General features: G+C 40.1%; 1 protein-coding gene across 1 annotated transcript in view; it reads left to right on the forward strand.

Moving 5' to 3' along the window:
* The window catches only part of LOC126418876 (uncharacterized), a 164,168-nt gene extending 151,080 nt beyond the window's left edge, over positions 1 to 13,088 (forward strand). The window contains exon 10 of the mRNA XM_050085888.1: positions 12,900 to 13,088. The gene's annotated coding sequence lies outside the window, so the exon portion shown is untranslated. The remainder of the gene's footprint in view (positions 1 to 12,899) is intronic.
* The last annotated feature ends 509 nt before the right edge of the window (positions 13,089 to 13,597 follow it).

Here is a 13,597-nt window from a genome sequence, read left to right on the forward strand (position 1 = left end):
TAATATCCACCAGCTTCCATTGCGATTGTCAGTTTGTAACGTGTCACTCACTTTTCAGAGGATAGTGTATAAATACCAATAGTTAGGAAATTTAACCAGCATCCAGCATGTGCTGTACAGCTGGTGCTTGTTACAAAGAGCTTTGTATGAAGATGTAACATACTTTGCTCAGAGACATTACTTTTTTTTGTTTGCATACAATACAGTCAATCTGTGGGTAAATAAGTTAATCAAAACTGACAATTCCATGAATGCTCAAAAATAAAATAAAGTTTGTATATTTCAGAGAATTCCAGCTGTTTATATGTAAATGAACTTTACATTTGAAAACAAGAAGAACAAAACTTCAGATGAACTGCTGTCTTATTTCTCCCTTTACATTAACCATGATCTGGAATATTAGTGAAACCAAATTTTGTTTATTACAGCTAATTAATTTATTTTGACTGTAGAAGACTTGGATGTGTATAATATAGTACAAAATTTATTCTGGGGAGGGGGTGGGGTTATTTATGTAGATATGGATGTAGTTAGGACATAAAGAGGGTGATGGAGGGATGAGGCATGGGAAGGGGGGGGGGGGCTGGTTTGGTTCAGTTTGTTAAGACTAAGTTTATCCATGTGCTCTTTGAATCTTGTTGTGCAAAAAAATCAAATGTTTGTGAATTCCTAAGGGACCAAACTGCTGAGGTCATCAGTCCCTAGACTTACACGGTACTTAAACTAACTTATGCTAAGAACAACACACCCACCCATGTCGGAGGGAGGACTCGAACCTTTGGCGGGAGGGGCCACACAATCCATGACATGGCGCGTCTTGTTGTGCAGCTTCTAGCAGTTAGTCCAATGTAAAAGCTTGGACATGAGTTGGAAATTAGTTTGTGTACATGTGACTTTTGATACTGTCGCATCAACATAAAAATAAATTTCTTTACCAGCAATGAAGTACAGAATAAAATCATTGACAGTACCAAAAACCACTAAGCAATGATGGATGCAAGTTATGAATCTTGATGTTCTTTAAGAACTTGAAATCATTATCAAAACAAATACAGCATCTGACTACCTACTCAGTGATCAGAATGAACAAATTTTTACTTGAGAATGTTGGAGGCCAGTCTTCTGACTGCTTTGATGTGACCCACCAGGAATTCCTTTCCTGTGCAAACCTTTTCATCCCAGAGTAGCAGTTGCAACCTATTTTCTCAGTTATGTGCTGGATATATTCCAATCTCTTGTCTTCCTGTACAGACTTTACCCTCCACAGTTCCCTGTAGCACCATGCAAGTTATTCCCTGATATCTTAAAATATCTCCTATCATCCTATGCCTTTTGCTTGTCAGTGTTTTCCGTATTTTCCTTTCCTCACCTATTCTGTGGAGAATTTCCTCACTCTTTACCTTGTCAGTCCACCAAATTTTCAACATTCTTCTGTAGTACATCATCTCAAATGCTTCAAGTCTCTTCTGGTACAGTTTTCCCACTGTCCATGTTTCACTACCATACAATGCTGTGCTTCAATACACATTCTCAGAAATTTCCTCCTCAAATTGGGGCCTATGTTTGATACTAGTAGACTTCTCTTTTCCATTTTTGCCAGTGGTAGTCTGTTTTTTTATATCCCCATTGCTTCTTCCATCATGGGATATTTTGCTGCCTAGGTAGCAGAATTCCCTAACTTCATCTACTTCATGATCACTAATTCTGGGATTAAGTTTCTCACTGTTCTCATTTCTGCTGCCTCTCATTACTTTTGTCTTTCTTCTATTTACTCTCAGTCCATTTTCTATACTCGTTTGACAGTTCATTCTATTCTCCAGATCGTGAAATTCTTCTTCACTTTCTCTGGGGATAACAATGTAATCAGCGAATCTTATCATTGATATACTTTCATGTTGAATTTTAAAACCGCTCTTGGCCCTTTCTTTTATTTGCTTCTTTGATGTATAGATTGAACAATAGGAGCGAAATATTGCATCCCTGGAGACTTAATAGATAAAAACAGCTTATTGAGCAATCAACCCCCCCCCCCCCCCACCACCACCACCACCACCACCACCACCACCACCACCTCCCAACCCCTCGCCTCCCCCCTCCGTCCCTCTCTTTACGTCCTAACTACATTGATGTCAACATAAATGATGTCCACAGAATAAATCCTGTACAACATCCAAGCCATCTCTTGTTAAAATAAATTAATACTCACATACATATTATCTTTAGCTGCAACAAGCGTAATCTATTTTACTGTTATTCCAAACTGTGGTTAATTTAAATATAGAAACAAGACAACAGTTCGTTTGCAGTTTTGTTCTTGTCGTTTTCAAATGTGAAGTTCATGTACTCATAAGGAGCTGCAATTCTTTGTAAATATTAGACAGCAGTTCACTTGAAGTTTTGTTCTTGTCGTTTTCAAATGTAAAGTTCATCTAAATATAAACAACTGAAATTCTCTGTAAATATTATAATTTTATTTTATCTTATTTTATTTTTAGCCATCCATGGTAATGTCAGTTTTGATTAAAGCATTTATCCGTAGATTGACTATTTATTTATTTATTTATTCAAATGGAACTGTGACAGAGCACATTAAGTCAATACATCAGTTCTTGCTTTCTTCCTTTATATTCCCTTCTGCCCACATTAATTTCATTTGTTCTGATCTTTGTCTTCGGAGCTCCTCAATGTTATGAGGCTGCTTTCTTTTCCTCTGTTGTTCTTGCCTGAAGATCACCTACTGAATTTTGTTCCTGTATAAGTTTCTGTTGTGTGTGTCCATTAGCTCAATGTTTGCCTCTTTGAGACCATTTGAAGTCTATGTAAACATGTTGGTTGTCCTTTAAGCTTCATTATTTCATTAAAGATTTGTTTTGTGAGCCAATAGTTTTCCATTCTTGTCAAATGTTGAAAGAGCGACATTCTTCTTTTGTGCATAGTATGTATTACATTCTCTACATACTCGTAGATTTATTTATTGCGTTGTGGTCTCCTGTATTCTGTTCCTGTTGTCCCTCAGCCAAGTGTGCTTCTAACCAGACTCCTTTCTATTTTCATTACTTTGTGTATCCCACCTTTTTCTACTAGGTTTAGTGTTTCATCACCATACAGAGTCTCTGTTCTCACCACTGTATTGTAGTGTTTAATTTAGGTGCCCCCTGATGATGCCTTCTTCTGATATATGTTTCTGGTGGTCTGGAATGTGATGTTCATCTTTTTTGCTCTTAGTTCTAGACTTCCTTTCTCATTATTGTTTATAGTTAGCCATTCACCTAAATATTTGAATGAAATGACTTCCTTGGTTCTATTTTGATTTATGGGTAGTTTCACTGGGCAAATTTTTACATTTGTTTTAAACTTTGTCTTTTTGAAAGAAATTTGTGAACTGACTTTTCTTGCTTGCTCGATTAGGTTTTTTATTTGGATTTTCGCATTCTCTGGTGTGTCTGTGATAAAGGCAATGTCATCTGTGAATGCCAAGCAATCTACAAAGATGTTATCCTTTTGTTTATTAATTTGATACCTTTCATATTGGATTTTCTCCTCTCTCTAATCACTTTTTAAAGGGCACAATTAAAAAGTAAGGCGACAACCCATCTCCCTGCCTGACTCCTGTTTTTATTTCAAAGCTTGGAGAATTCTCCACAGAACTTGACTTCAGATGAGGTGTTTGTCAGTGTGTCTCTGTAGTTTTTGGATCTAAGCTCAATTATTTTATAATACTGTTAAGAGAGTCTCTATCAATGGAATCATGTTCTTTCATGAAAACTAAAAAAGTAGCAGTTGTGTCTTTGTTTCTCAGATTTCTCATTTCAAGGATGGTTGTTAGATTGCAGATATATTCAATGTGTGATCTGTTTTTCCGAAATTCACCTTGGTATTTCCCTATTAGTGGGTCTAGTTGATGTTCCGCCTGGTCGAGTAGTGCTTTAGATAGGACTTTATATGTTAATGGCAGAAGTGATATCCCCCTATAAATATTGGGATGCATTTTAGGGTCTTTTTTTGTGCAGATGGTTTATGATGGCAGTTTTCCAGTCTTCCGTATCTTCTTTCTCCCAGATTTTATCTTTTATATTTTTAAGTTTAAGAATGATGTCATTATCTAGAGCATTCCATAGCTCTGCCTTAATGCCGTACTCACTGGCTGCCTTATTATTTTTTTAATGTGCATATGATTTCTCTAAGTCATTTTAAATTTGGGGCTATTGAATTGTTATTTTTAGTATAATTTTAATTAAAAGTGAATTTGGTTTCAGATTTATAACAATTGTGTAAATCTTCAAAATATTTTGCCATTGTGTGACAATTATCCTGCTTAAAAAGGGCTATTTGGTTAGTTTTTAGGCTCAGTAGTTGTAATGTTGGTGGTATAAATTTGGTTAGTTGTTTCTTAAACAGTTGGTAGTAATTTCTCATCTTCTACCTTTTGAAATCTTCATTGACTTGATGTAGCTCATTCATGATGAATCGCTCCCTCCCCCCCCTCCCACCCCCCTCTATCTCTCTTAAAAATTTAGTGACTTCTCTTCTCTTTTATAGGAGGTTTTCCCTGCTTTCCTGACTTTTGTTTGCATTCCACTTTTCTCACGTTTTCTGTCTTTCTTGCAGAACCTTGTCACATTAATCATTCCACCATGTCTGTTTTTTATGGTTGGTAGGTGGTGTCGTTCTGATTGCTGCTTCATCCCACACTTGAAAATCCTGGTTTTGAAGTTCTGCCTTTAATTTTCCTGTCTGCAATTTGTTATACTCATATTTTTGGACCTTAATTTGTCTCTTGTTTTTTCTGTGTACTTCAGGCTTAATCCTAAACTTAGTTGCAGAGATGTAGTGATCTAATCTGATATTTAGTGGCTTCTCTTCTCTTTTTTAGAAGGTTTTGTCTGTTTCATTTTTTTCTTAGATGACTTTCTGCTTATTGCTATGTGGTCTTGCGGTTTTTCTCCATATATTGGGTTTGGTGATACTCCTGTCATTCATTAGCTTCTTACGTTTTCTCTCAAAGGATGTGGACTTTATGACTGTTTTGTGGTTATCACACATTTATATCAGTCTTTCCCCAATTTTGTTGATACACTTGTGAACAGAATGTTTACTAACAGTTTTCCTATATTTTTTCTCTTTTCCAATTTGTGCATTGCAGTTGCACAGTAGAACAATAGTGTGTTTCGATGGCATTTTACTCATGTAGTTATCAGTTTTCTTCCAATATTCATCTACATTATGTCTGGTTTTTATCATTTGTTGGTGCGTGGACATTTAGAATTATGTTCACCTTGTTCGTAAATGTTAGAGAGGATGTTGTTTCATCTATTGGGTCAAAACTTACTAACGAATCAATTATTTTGTTAGAGATAATTAAACCACTGCTGAAAGTGGGTGTACTTTTCAGTATCTTTTGCTGGACTTGCCCATATAGATTCTGTATCCATTTGATTCAAAATGTTCATTATCTACATAATGGGTTTCCAGTAAATCTGTAATCATTATGTTCTTTTTATCTAAGATATCTGTTATTGTTTTTATTGAGAGACTGGATGTTTAATGTTGCTGTATAGTTTATTCACTTGGATTTAATTTTGTGGGTGTGATCTCTAGGATGCTCCAATTCATATTGTGGTCCCACAGAATCTGAATGGTCACTTGACACCTCACCAGTGGGTATGGTGGAGGACTGACCTCCTGGGGTATTCTGATTACATAAAACTTTCTTATCCATACTGATTATTGTTTTCATGATTAGTTTGTGCTGAAGGGGTTCACCTCTTATTTTTGAAGATAAGATGTATAGGAAACACCCGCACCTCACATCATGAACAGATGTCTACTAGGAAGCCACACAATATGGAACAGACATTTTTGGATTTAAATTCCTTCCCAGACTGGGTAAAATTGACTCTTACACCAACTTCACTGTACCTGAGTCCATCTCTTCCATTGTCGCTACCACTGAGGTTGAGGTTGGATCGACTGTATTATATGCAAACAAAAACAAAAAAAAGTCTCTGTGCAAAGTATGTTCTATCTTCATATGGAGTTTTTTGTAATGTGCGCCAGCTGTACAACACATGCTACATTTTGGCAATGTTTCATAAGTATTATTATTTGTATACTTATCCTGTGAAAAGTGAGTGATGTGATATCAACTGTCAATCACAATGGTAGCTGATGGATGGATTGATTTGATTCGATTTTGACAGGGAAGCTAAAACAGCTTAGGTCTAACCTGCCACTGCTTGCACTGAAACAGAGTTTATTGTGCAATATCGCTCCCTGTATATCTAGTAAAGCCAACCAATGCCCTTAAATAGTGCAAGGAGTCCCTTTACCAGTTTTTTGTTAGGCACAATTTCTTCAGGTCTAGTTGTTCCGAAGATTCTCTATCTTTTGCTCTCCAATGTCATGCATTCAAAGATTAGGTGTGATGCAGTTTCTTCACCCTCATCACAGATCCTACATTTAGGGTCTTCTTCCGTTATATCCATTGTGTGTAGGTGTTTTTTGAAATTCCTGTGGCTGGTCATCAGTCCAGTCATGAGTTTGATCTCTTTCCTGTTCAGTCCAAGGATTACAGAGCTTCTTTTAAAACATGGCTTGGGCATCATTACCTTACCACATTTTTGTTTCTGGACATTGGTCCAATATTCTGTGTGCTGTCTCCTGAGTCAGTTCCGAGCTCTAGTTTGATCATAGCCTTGGTGATTGTCAGGAGAGGTTCCAGTCAAATAAATGGAGTCATTGCCCCCATCCTGGCCAATCTGTCAGCTTGTTCATTGCCACAGATCCCTGAGTGGCCAGGGACCCACACCACGTTTACCCTATTGCTTCCACCAAGCTCCACCAGAGCCCTGTGGCATCCTGCAACAATCTTATATCTCATTGCAGGAGCTGCCAGTGATTTCAAGGATGCCTGGCTGTCTGAATAGATGTAGATTCTTCTCCACACATGCCCTGATTGCAGTAATTTCAGCTTGGAATACAAAGGCCAGTTTTTCTAGAGAGATGATGGAGAGATGATGCCCTCCAGTCTTGGCTGAACCTCATACACCCCTGCCCCAAACGCCTTGGCCTGGTTTGGACCCATCAGTGAACCAAACAGTGTCTGCCGTATGGTGTTGAACTGTTTTTTCCCACTGCTCCTGCTTCCAGTTATTATATTGTAAGGCTTGCTGAAGCAGTTGGGAGTTGTTATATAGTTGGCAGGCATTTCCCCAGCCATTCCTATGTTTACCTCACTCACTATGCTAGTGTGTGATTCTGGATATCCTGATGAGATCCAGTTTTTGCCAGTTTTAAGTCTGTATGCCCCAACTGTGCCACCGTCTTGACACAAAGATGTAGTGGAGGCATGTCCAGCATGGCTTCCATCTCAGTGGTTGGTGTGCTGCTAATTCTGCCTGTTATGGCTAAGATGCAAAAAAGTGGAAATTTAATGAAATGGGACCTGGATAACCTGACAGAACCAGAGGTTGTAGAGAGTTCCAGGGAGAGCATTAGGGAACGATTGACAAGAACGGGAGAAAGAAATACAGTAGAAGAAGGTGGGTAGCTTTGAGAGATGAAATAGTGGAGGCAGCAGAGGATCAAGTAGGTAAAAAGAGGAGGGCTAGTAGAAATCCTTGGGTAACAGAAGATGATGTTGTTGTTGTTGTGGCATGAAAGAAATTCCATTTCTTACATAGATACATGTTCTGGAGTTTCTTAGATTTCTAGCATAAATCAGCTTACCCCCAGTGCCACCGAGGCCTGATACACCCCCTTTATATAAATAGGGTTCTTGTATCAGGGCCACGTCTACTTCCTGCCTCCCCAGGCAGTGGCTCAGGGCAGCAGAGGCCCCTTTACTGTGCTGCAGATTAATCTGCAGCACCTCCAGTCTCCGTATTGCTGCCATCATTGGCTTTGAGGTCTTTGAGAACCCTGACAGTGACCTGCGAGACCCTAAAAACAATTTCAGGTTCTGCTCTCACATTGCCTTCAGGGTTCATCCTTCTGTTACAAGCTTCTGGTTGATCACTGTCCATTCTTCTGTCAAGACTTTTGGGTTCTGAGTGCCTATTTTCTCAAACAGAGTCGTAGGTGAGACATACATAAGGATCTTTGGTACCCATATTGATACCTTTGTGGTCTTAAGAAGTTCCGCTGCCATCTTGACCAGCAGCTTCACATCTTCCCACGGGGATATCATGGGCACCTTGTACTCAAACCATTCCACTGTGTGCACCCTCTCTCAGACAAAAATGAGGGCACCATGATCTAGATAGACCCTCCTGAAGTTGGGTCGTGGACCAGCCTCCTCCTCCCCCAATCTTTTCAGAGAGGGCCATCTGTACAGATTCCTCCTGCTGCAAGGTGATGGCCACCAGTGGATAGCCTTCCTGAATAACTGCCGTCTTAAAAACCGAGACTGCAGTACTATGGGTCTGTTTCCCTATTTCTTGCCTTGGTTTTTTTCTGGGCTAGCTAATCCAGGGAGGAGGGGGGTCATAGATTCCTCCTTTATCCTCTTGCTTGTCGTCTTCAACGTTGTGAGGGTCTGCGTATCCCCTACAACCTAAGACAGTTTTTTCTTGAGGGTCTTAGGTTCAAGTCCCTTTAATTCCCTCCACTTGTCTTTAGGAAGCCATTCTTTCCCTTCCTTTTTCCTCTGTTCCCTGAGTAGTTTCCTCATCTAGGCCCCAGACAAGGCTTTAATCTTGATCTCGTCCAACTTCTCAGTTACAGTTCCCTCTTCTGGCTCAGGTCTAGACCCTGAATCAGTAGTGGGAATGCCTTCCATCGGTCCTGACCCCGATGTTTGGGTGTCTGAGGTCTCAGTTTACCACTCAATTTGTTTTTCTTTATTTTCTTTAATTGTGTACATATTGATCCCACGAGATTTGGGGATCCACACAGTCCACACCACGAATACCCTGCGTGGTGTAAGGCTACTTACTCAGGGAGGTCGCCTGGTATCCCTGAGGCTCCATTTGCGACACATCTTCCCATGTGCCACACACCCCTCACACGGATCGCATCACACCTTGGGTTGGGAAAGGGAACTGAGTAGGACTAGGAGTGGGTAGGGAAGATGGGATGTTGTGGGACACTCTTAGTCTGATCCATTGGCTGAGGCCTTTCCGGCAGTAGGTCCTCTACCTTCAGCATAGCCCTCAGCTTCACGTGGGTACACAATCCTCTCCACTCGCATGGACAGTGCTTCGTCAAGGTGGTGACGCCTGGAGAGGTGATGGATGGACACTAATAACAAGGCCGCCCATAATGGTGTAGTAAGTGCAGAATTCATTTCTGGATGCAAATCGCCAAATAAAAAATACTCATACTCTAGAGCATGTTCCATCTTCTTGTCACAGAACCACAATCCAGCATTATGCTATGAAATAGTTACATAACCTCCTGTGCATCATCTGAAGATGAACTTGAAAAGTTTGGAAAACTGATTTATAGAATAAACAACGTTTCACAAATGTGACTGTTTGCAGTTTTCTGTATTTATGTAACTAGTTTAGTGTGTGCTGCTTCACACATGTAGACCATATGATCTGTACAGATGTTTTTGGTTTTCTTTAATCAATTTTTTATATTGTTCACAAATTGAAAATTCCAAACTTCCGCACTAATTAAGGCCGCACAAAGCTAGTCTATTCTGAATGTGCTTCTGACCAAAAAGCGATTCCAAGGTTTTTGTTAATCGTGCCTTTTGAGTTCTTGTGGTGATATTTCCACAGAAATGTTCATCCCTTAACACGTATTTCTTTATATCTAACCAAGCAGTGAAAAAATAATTTTCATAGGTTTAGCTTTAAACTTTTTATAGTAATGAAATATTTTCTTAGAAATTTTCATCTCCTATTTTACTCCCATAGGTGCTGAAGTTCCAAAACAGTTATCTTTTCATGTCTAAAGAGATGTCAAATACAAGTTTTCAAAGATTTAGCTTTGAAAAGACTTTCATAACAAAAAATTTCACAAAGCTTTTCGTCCCCTATTTCACTGTCTTAGGTGTTTAATTTCCAAAAACAATGAAAGACATTTTTTTTTTATTTCTGGCCGAGAATTCAAATACCAATTTGCACAGATATAGCCTTAAAAATACTTTACTTGTTCTTTAATAATGATTTGTTTTAAAAAAAAAGTTTCACCTACTATTTTACCCTCTTAGTGGTCACATTTCCAAAGATGTTGAAACACATATTTTTTAATTTCTGACTGAGACATCAAATATCAATTTTCATAGCCATAGCTTCAAAATTGTCTTAATAATGACATACTTTCTAAAAGACTTTCATCCACTATTTCACTCCCTTAGGAGTGGAATTTCTGACAATCCCTTCTTAAACGATGCCTTCCCTTCTTAAACGATGCCTACAGTATAAGGCCGACACACTCTCCAACTTTCAGTTTATATCCTTAGTGGTTTGGGCTAAGCAGTGATGAGTCAGTGAAACATCTGGCCCTATTCCATGCCCTTATGAGTTGAATTTCCAAAAACAATGAAATGCATATTTTTTAAATTCTAACAGAGACTCCTAACACAAATTTACATACATTTAGCTTCAAAAATGCCTGCATAATGAAATATTTCCATAAAACTTCCATCCCCTGTGTTACCCCATACGTGTTTAATTTCCAAAAACATTGAAACACGTGTTTTTTTTTTTTTTTAAGTTTATTACAAAAGTCAAATACCAATTTTCCTAGATGTAACTTTAACAATACTTTAGTAGTTCTTTAATAATGATTTATTTTCAAAAAAAACTTTCACCCACTATCTCACTTCCAGAAGGGTTAAGTTTCCAGAATAGCTGAATCACATTAAAAAAAAAAATGCTTTTTTTCTGACTGAGAAACCAAATACCATTTTTCGTAGGTCTAGCTTCAAAATAGTCTTAATAGAAACAGATTTTCAAAAAAACTTTCATTCTATGCTTGACACCCTTAAGGGTGGAATTCCAAAAAATTCCCTTCACAAACAATGCCTACACCTTCTGCAAATTTCAAGTTTCTATCCTCAGTGGTTTGGGCTGGGTGGCGATGAGTCAGTGACAACATACTTGCACCTGTTGGTTTCTGTAGAGGGTTTCATTCTGGAACCTACTGCTGTTGTTGTCTCCTGTCTCCCTGATAAAAGAGGAGCATTGTTTTTTCTGGTATGAAGCCCCACATGTCGGTCCATATTACTCTGATCCTTAAGTTTCCTTGGTTGTCGAGACAGACCAATGGCTACACTTCTGCACTGATTTTGCAGTTATATTTGCTAATCGAACTCTTCTAGCTGTCCATCTGTCATCACGGTTAACCTCAACTGTCTTCACTCTGCTGCTTCTCGAAGGTACGATGTTGTGGGAGCTTCGACACTCTTCCTCTTCCGTTACAGCCTCCCATGGTGCAGCAGATGGAGGTGATTGATAGGATGTCCCACTACTCAAGTCTTTCTTAAAATGCCATTGGTGAAACTGTCATGTCATCACATGGTGCAGTATCCCCCAAAAGTTAGAGATCTTCCACGTCAGTTTAGTTGCTGCCAACCAGCATTAAGCACATCTTCTGGTATGCTTCTTCATCACAGGCACATTTAGAGGCTTGTCTTCTCCCAGTCTGAACACCAATAGATGGAGTAAGGACTGTGGTCAGTGAAAAAGTGTGACAATTCTCTTGAGAGATTCAGTTGCCTCATTCCAGCCTCTTTTTTTTTGGGGGGGGGGGGTTAAGAAAGCTTGCTCCCTCCCTCCCTCCCTCCCTCCCTCCCTCCCTCCCTCCCTCCCTCCCTCCCTACCCTCCCTCCCTCCCTCCCTCCCTCCCTCCCTCCCTCCCTCCCTCCCTCCCTCCCTCCCTCCCTCCCTCCCTCCCTCCCTCCCTCCCTCCCTCCCTCCCTCCCTCCCTCCCTCCCTCCCTCCCTCCCTCCCTCCCTCCCTCCCTCCCTCCCTCCCTCCCTCCCTCCCTCCCTCCCTCCCTCCCTCCCTCCCTCCCTCCCTCCCTCCCTCCCTCCCTCCCTCCCTCCCTCCCTCCCTCCCTCCCTCCCTCCCTCCCTCCCTCCCTCCCTCCCTCCCTCCCTCCCTCCCTCCCTCCCTCCCTCCCTCCCTCCCTCCCTCCCTCCCTCCCTCCCTCCCTCCCTCCCTCCCTCCCTCCCTCCCTCCCTCCCTCCCTCCCTCCCTCCCTCCCTCCCTCCCTCCCTCCCTCCCTCCCTCCCTCCCTCCCTCCCTCCCTCCCTCCCTCCCTCCCTCCCTCCCTCCCTCCCTCCCCCCCCCCCTCCCCCCCCCTCCCTCCCCCCCTCCCTCCCTCCCTCCCTCCCTCCTGTATAATCATAAACATTGTAGCAGTGTCTGTTGAAACTATGGGAATCAAAGAATCTTATTATTTTATTATTGACTGTATGTCAAGTAGGCTCATTGGTGAATTAGTGCCATTACTGATTTTGGAACGAAAGTGGTGATATATTTCCTGGCCCCAGTGTTGAAATGAAGACAGACAGAAACAAACTAATTAGATTTAACTCAGAATCATACTCAAAAATAACTTCAACTCTGTAAATATATTTGAACAGGATGTTGCAACAATCTGTTTTATTATTATATTTGATAAAAAAGGAATTTCTCTGAAAAACTATTCATCAAATACTGTTCGTAATGCTGGCTTTGTTTTAACTGGTGTGGATTTTTTTAAAAAAAAAATGTTTTTACAGTCAGAGGTAAAATGTTCATGAAACAAGGCCACATCACATTGATAACATCAAGAGAATAATAAAACCATGAAAGAAAGGTAGGCTGTAGGATAAATTTGTGAAATAAAAATTCTTCTTCATCTAGTTATCTCTCTGTAACAGGACCATCAGCACAGAAGTCATTGTTGGAGAGCAGAAAATTTTGATGACTGAAGACTGTATTATTGTTTTCTTTCAGTGCAATAAAACTATTTTCATGATAATAACAGTGATAATTGGATGCCGTGAAGAACACTAGATTGCAGACTCAGCTGTTAGAAATAAAATACGTAAACGATTGGACACTGATGAGATGCGACGGTTGCGTCACCGAACCAATCCCTTCCAACTAAACAGGCTGAAGATGTCAAAGCTTTTTTGATTTGTGGAACATTGGAACATGGTGCTGACTACACTGTTTTAAATAAATTATAATGCACACCTAAAGCATTTGCTTATTATTTCAGTAGTAACTATAACAACAATAATCAAATAGAGCTTTATCATCTGGAAGGTCTAACAGGAATGACAAGAGTCATTTGTACATCACGTTTGTGTTTTTTAAACAACAGGAGAACTAAAATTCCAAAGACAGCTGAATATGCACAAGTGATATATCCTTATTTACAGTACAATTAAGGTGGCTTTTCTTTTTCCCAGAGATGTAATGGTTTCTTATATTGCCCCCTTGAATGGTAGAGGCAATGTCTGTCAAAGATGTTGGAAGAACCATTAATGAAACTGCCTGACAGATTAAAACTGTGTGCTGGACCGAGACTCGAACTCGGGACCTTTGCCTTTCGCGGGCAAGTGCTCTACCATCTGAGCTACCCAAGCACGACTCACGACGTGTCCCCACAGCTTCAATTCTGCCAGTACCTCATCTCCTACCTTCCA

This window comes from Schistocerca serialis, chromosome 1, assembly GCF_023864345.2.
Source record: "Schistocerca serialis cubense isolate TAMUIC-IGC-003099 chromosome 1, iqSchSeri2.2, whole genome shotgun sequence".
NCBI lineage: Eukaryota > Metazoa > Arthropoda > Insecta > Orthoptera > Acrididae > Schistocerca > Schistocerca serialis.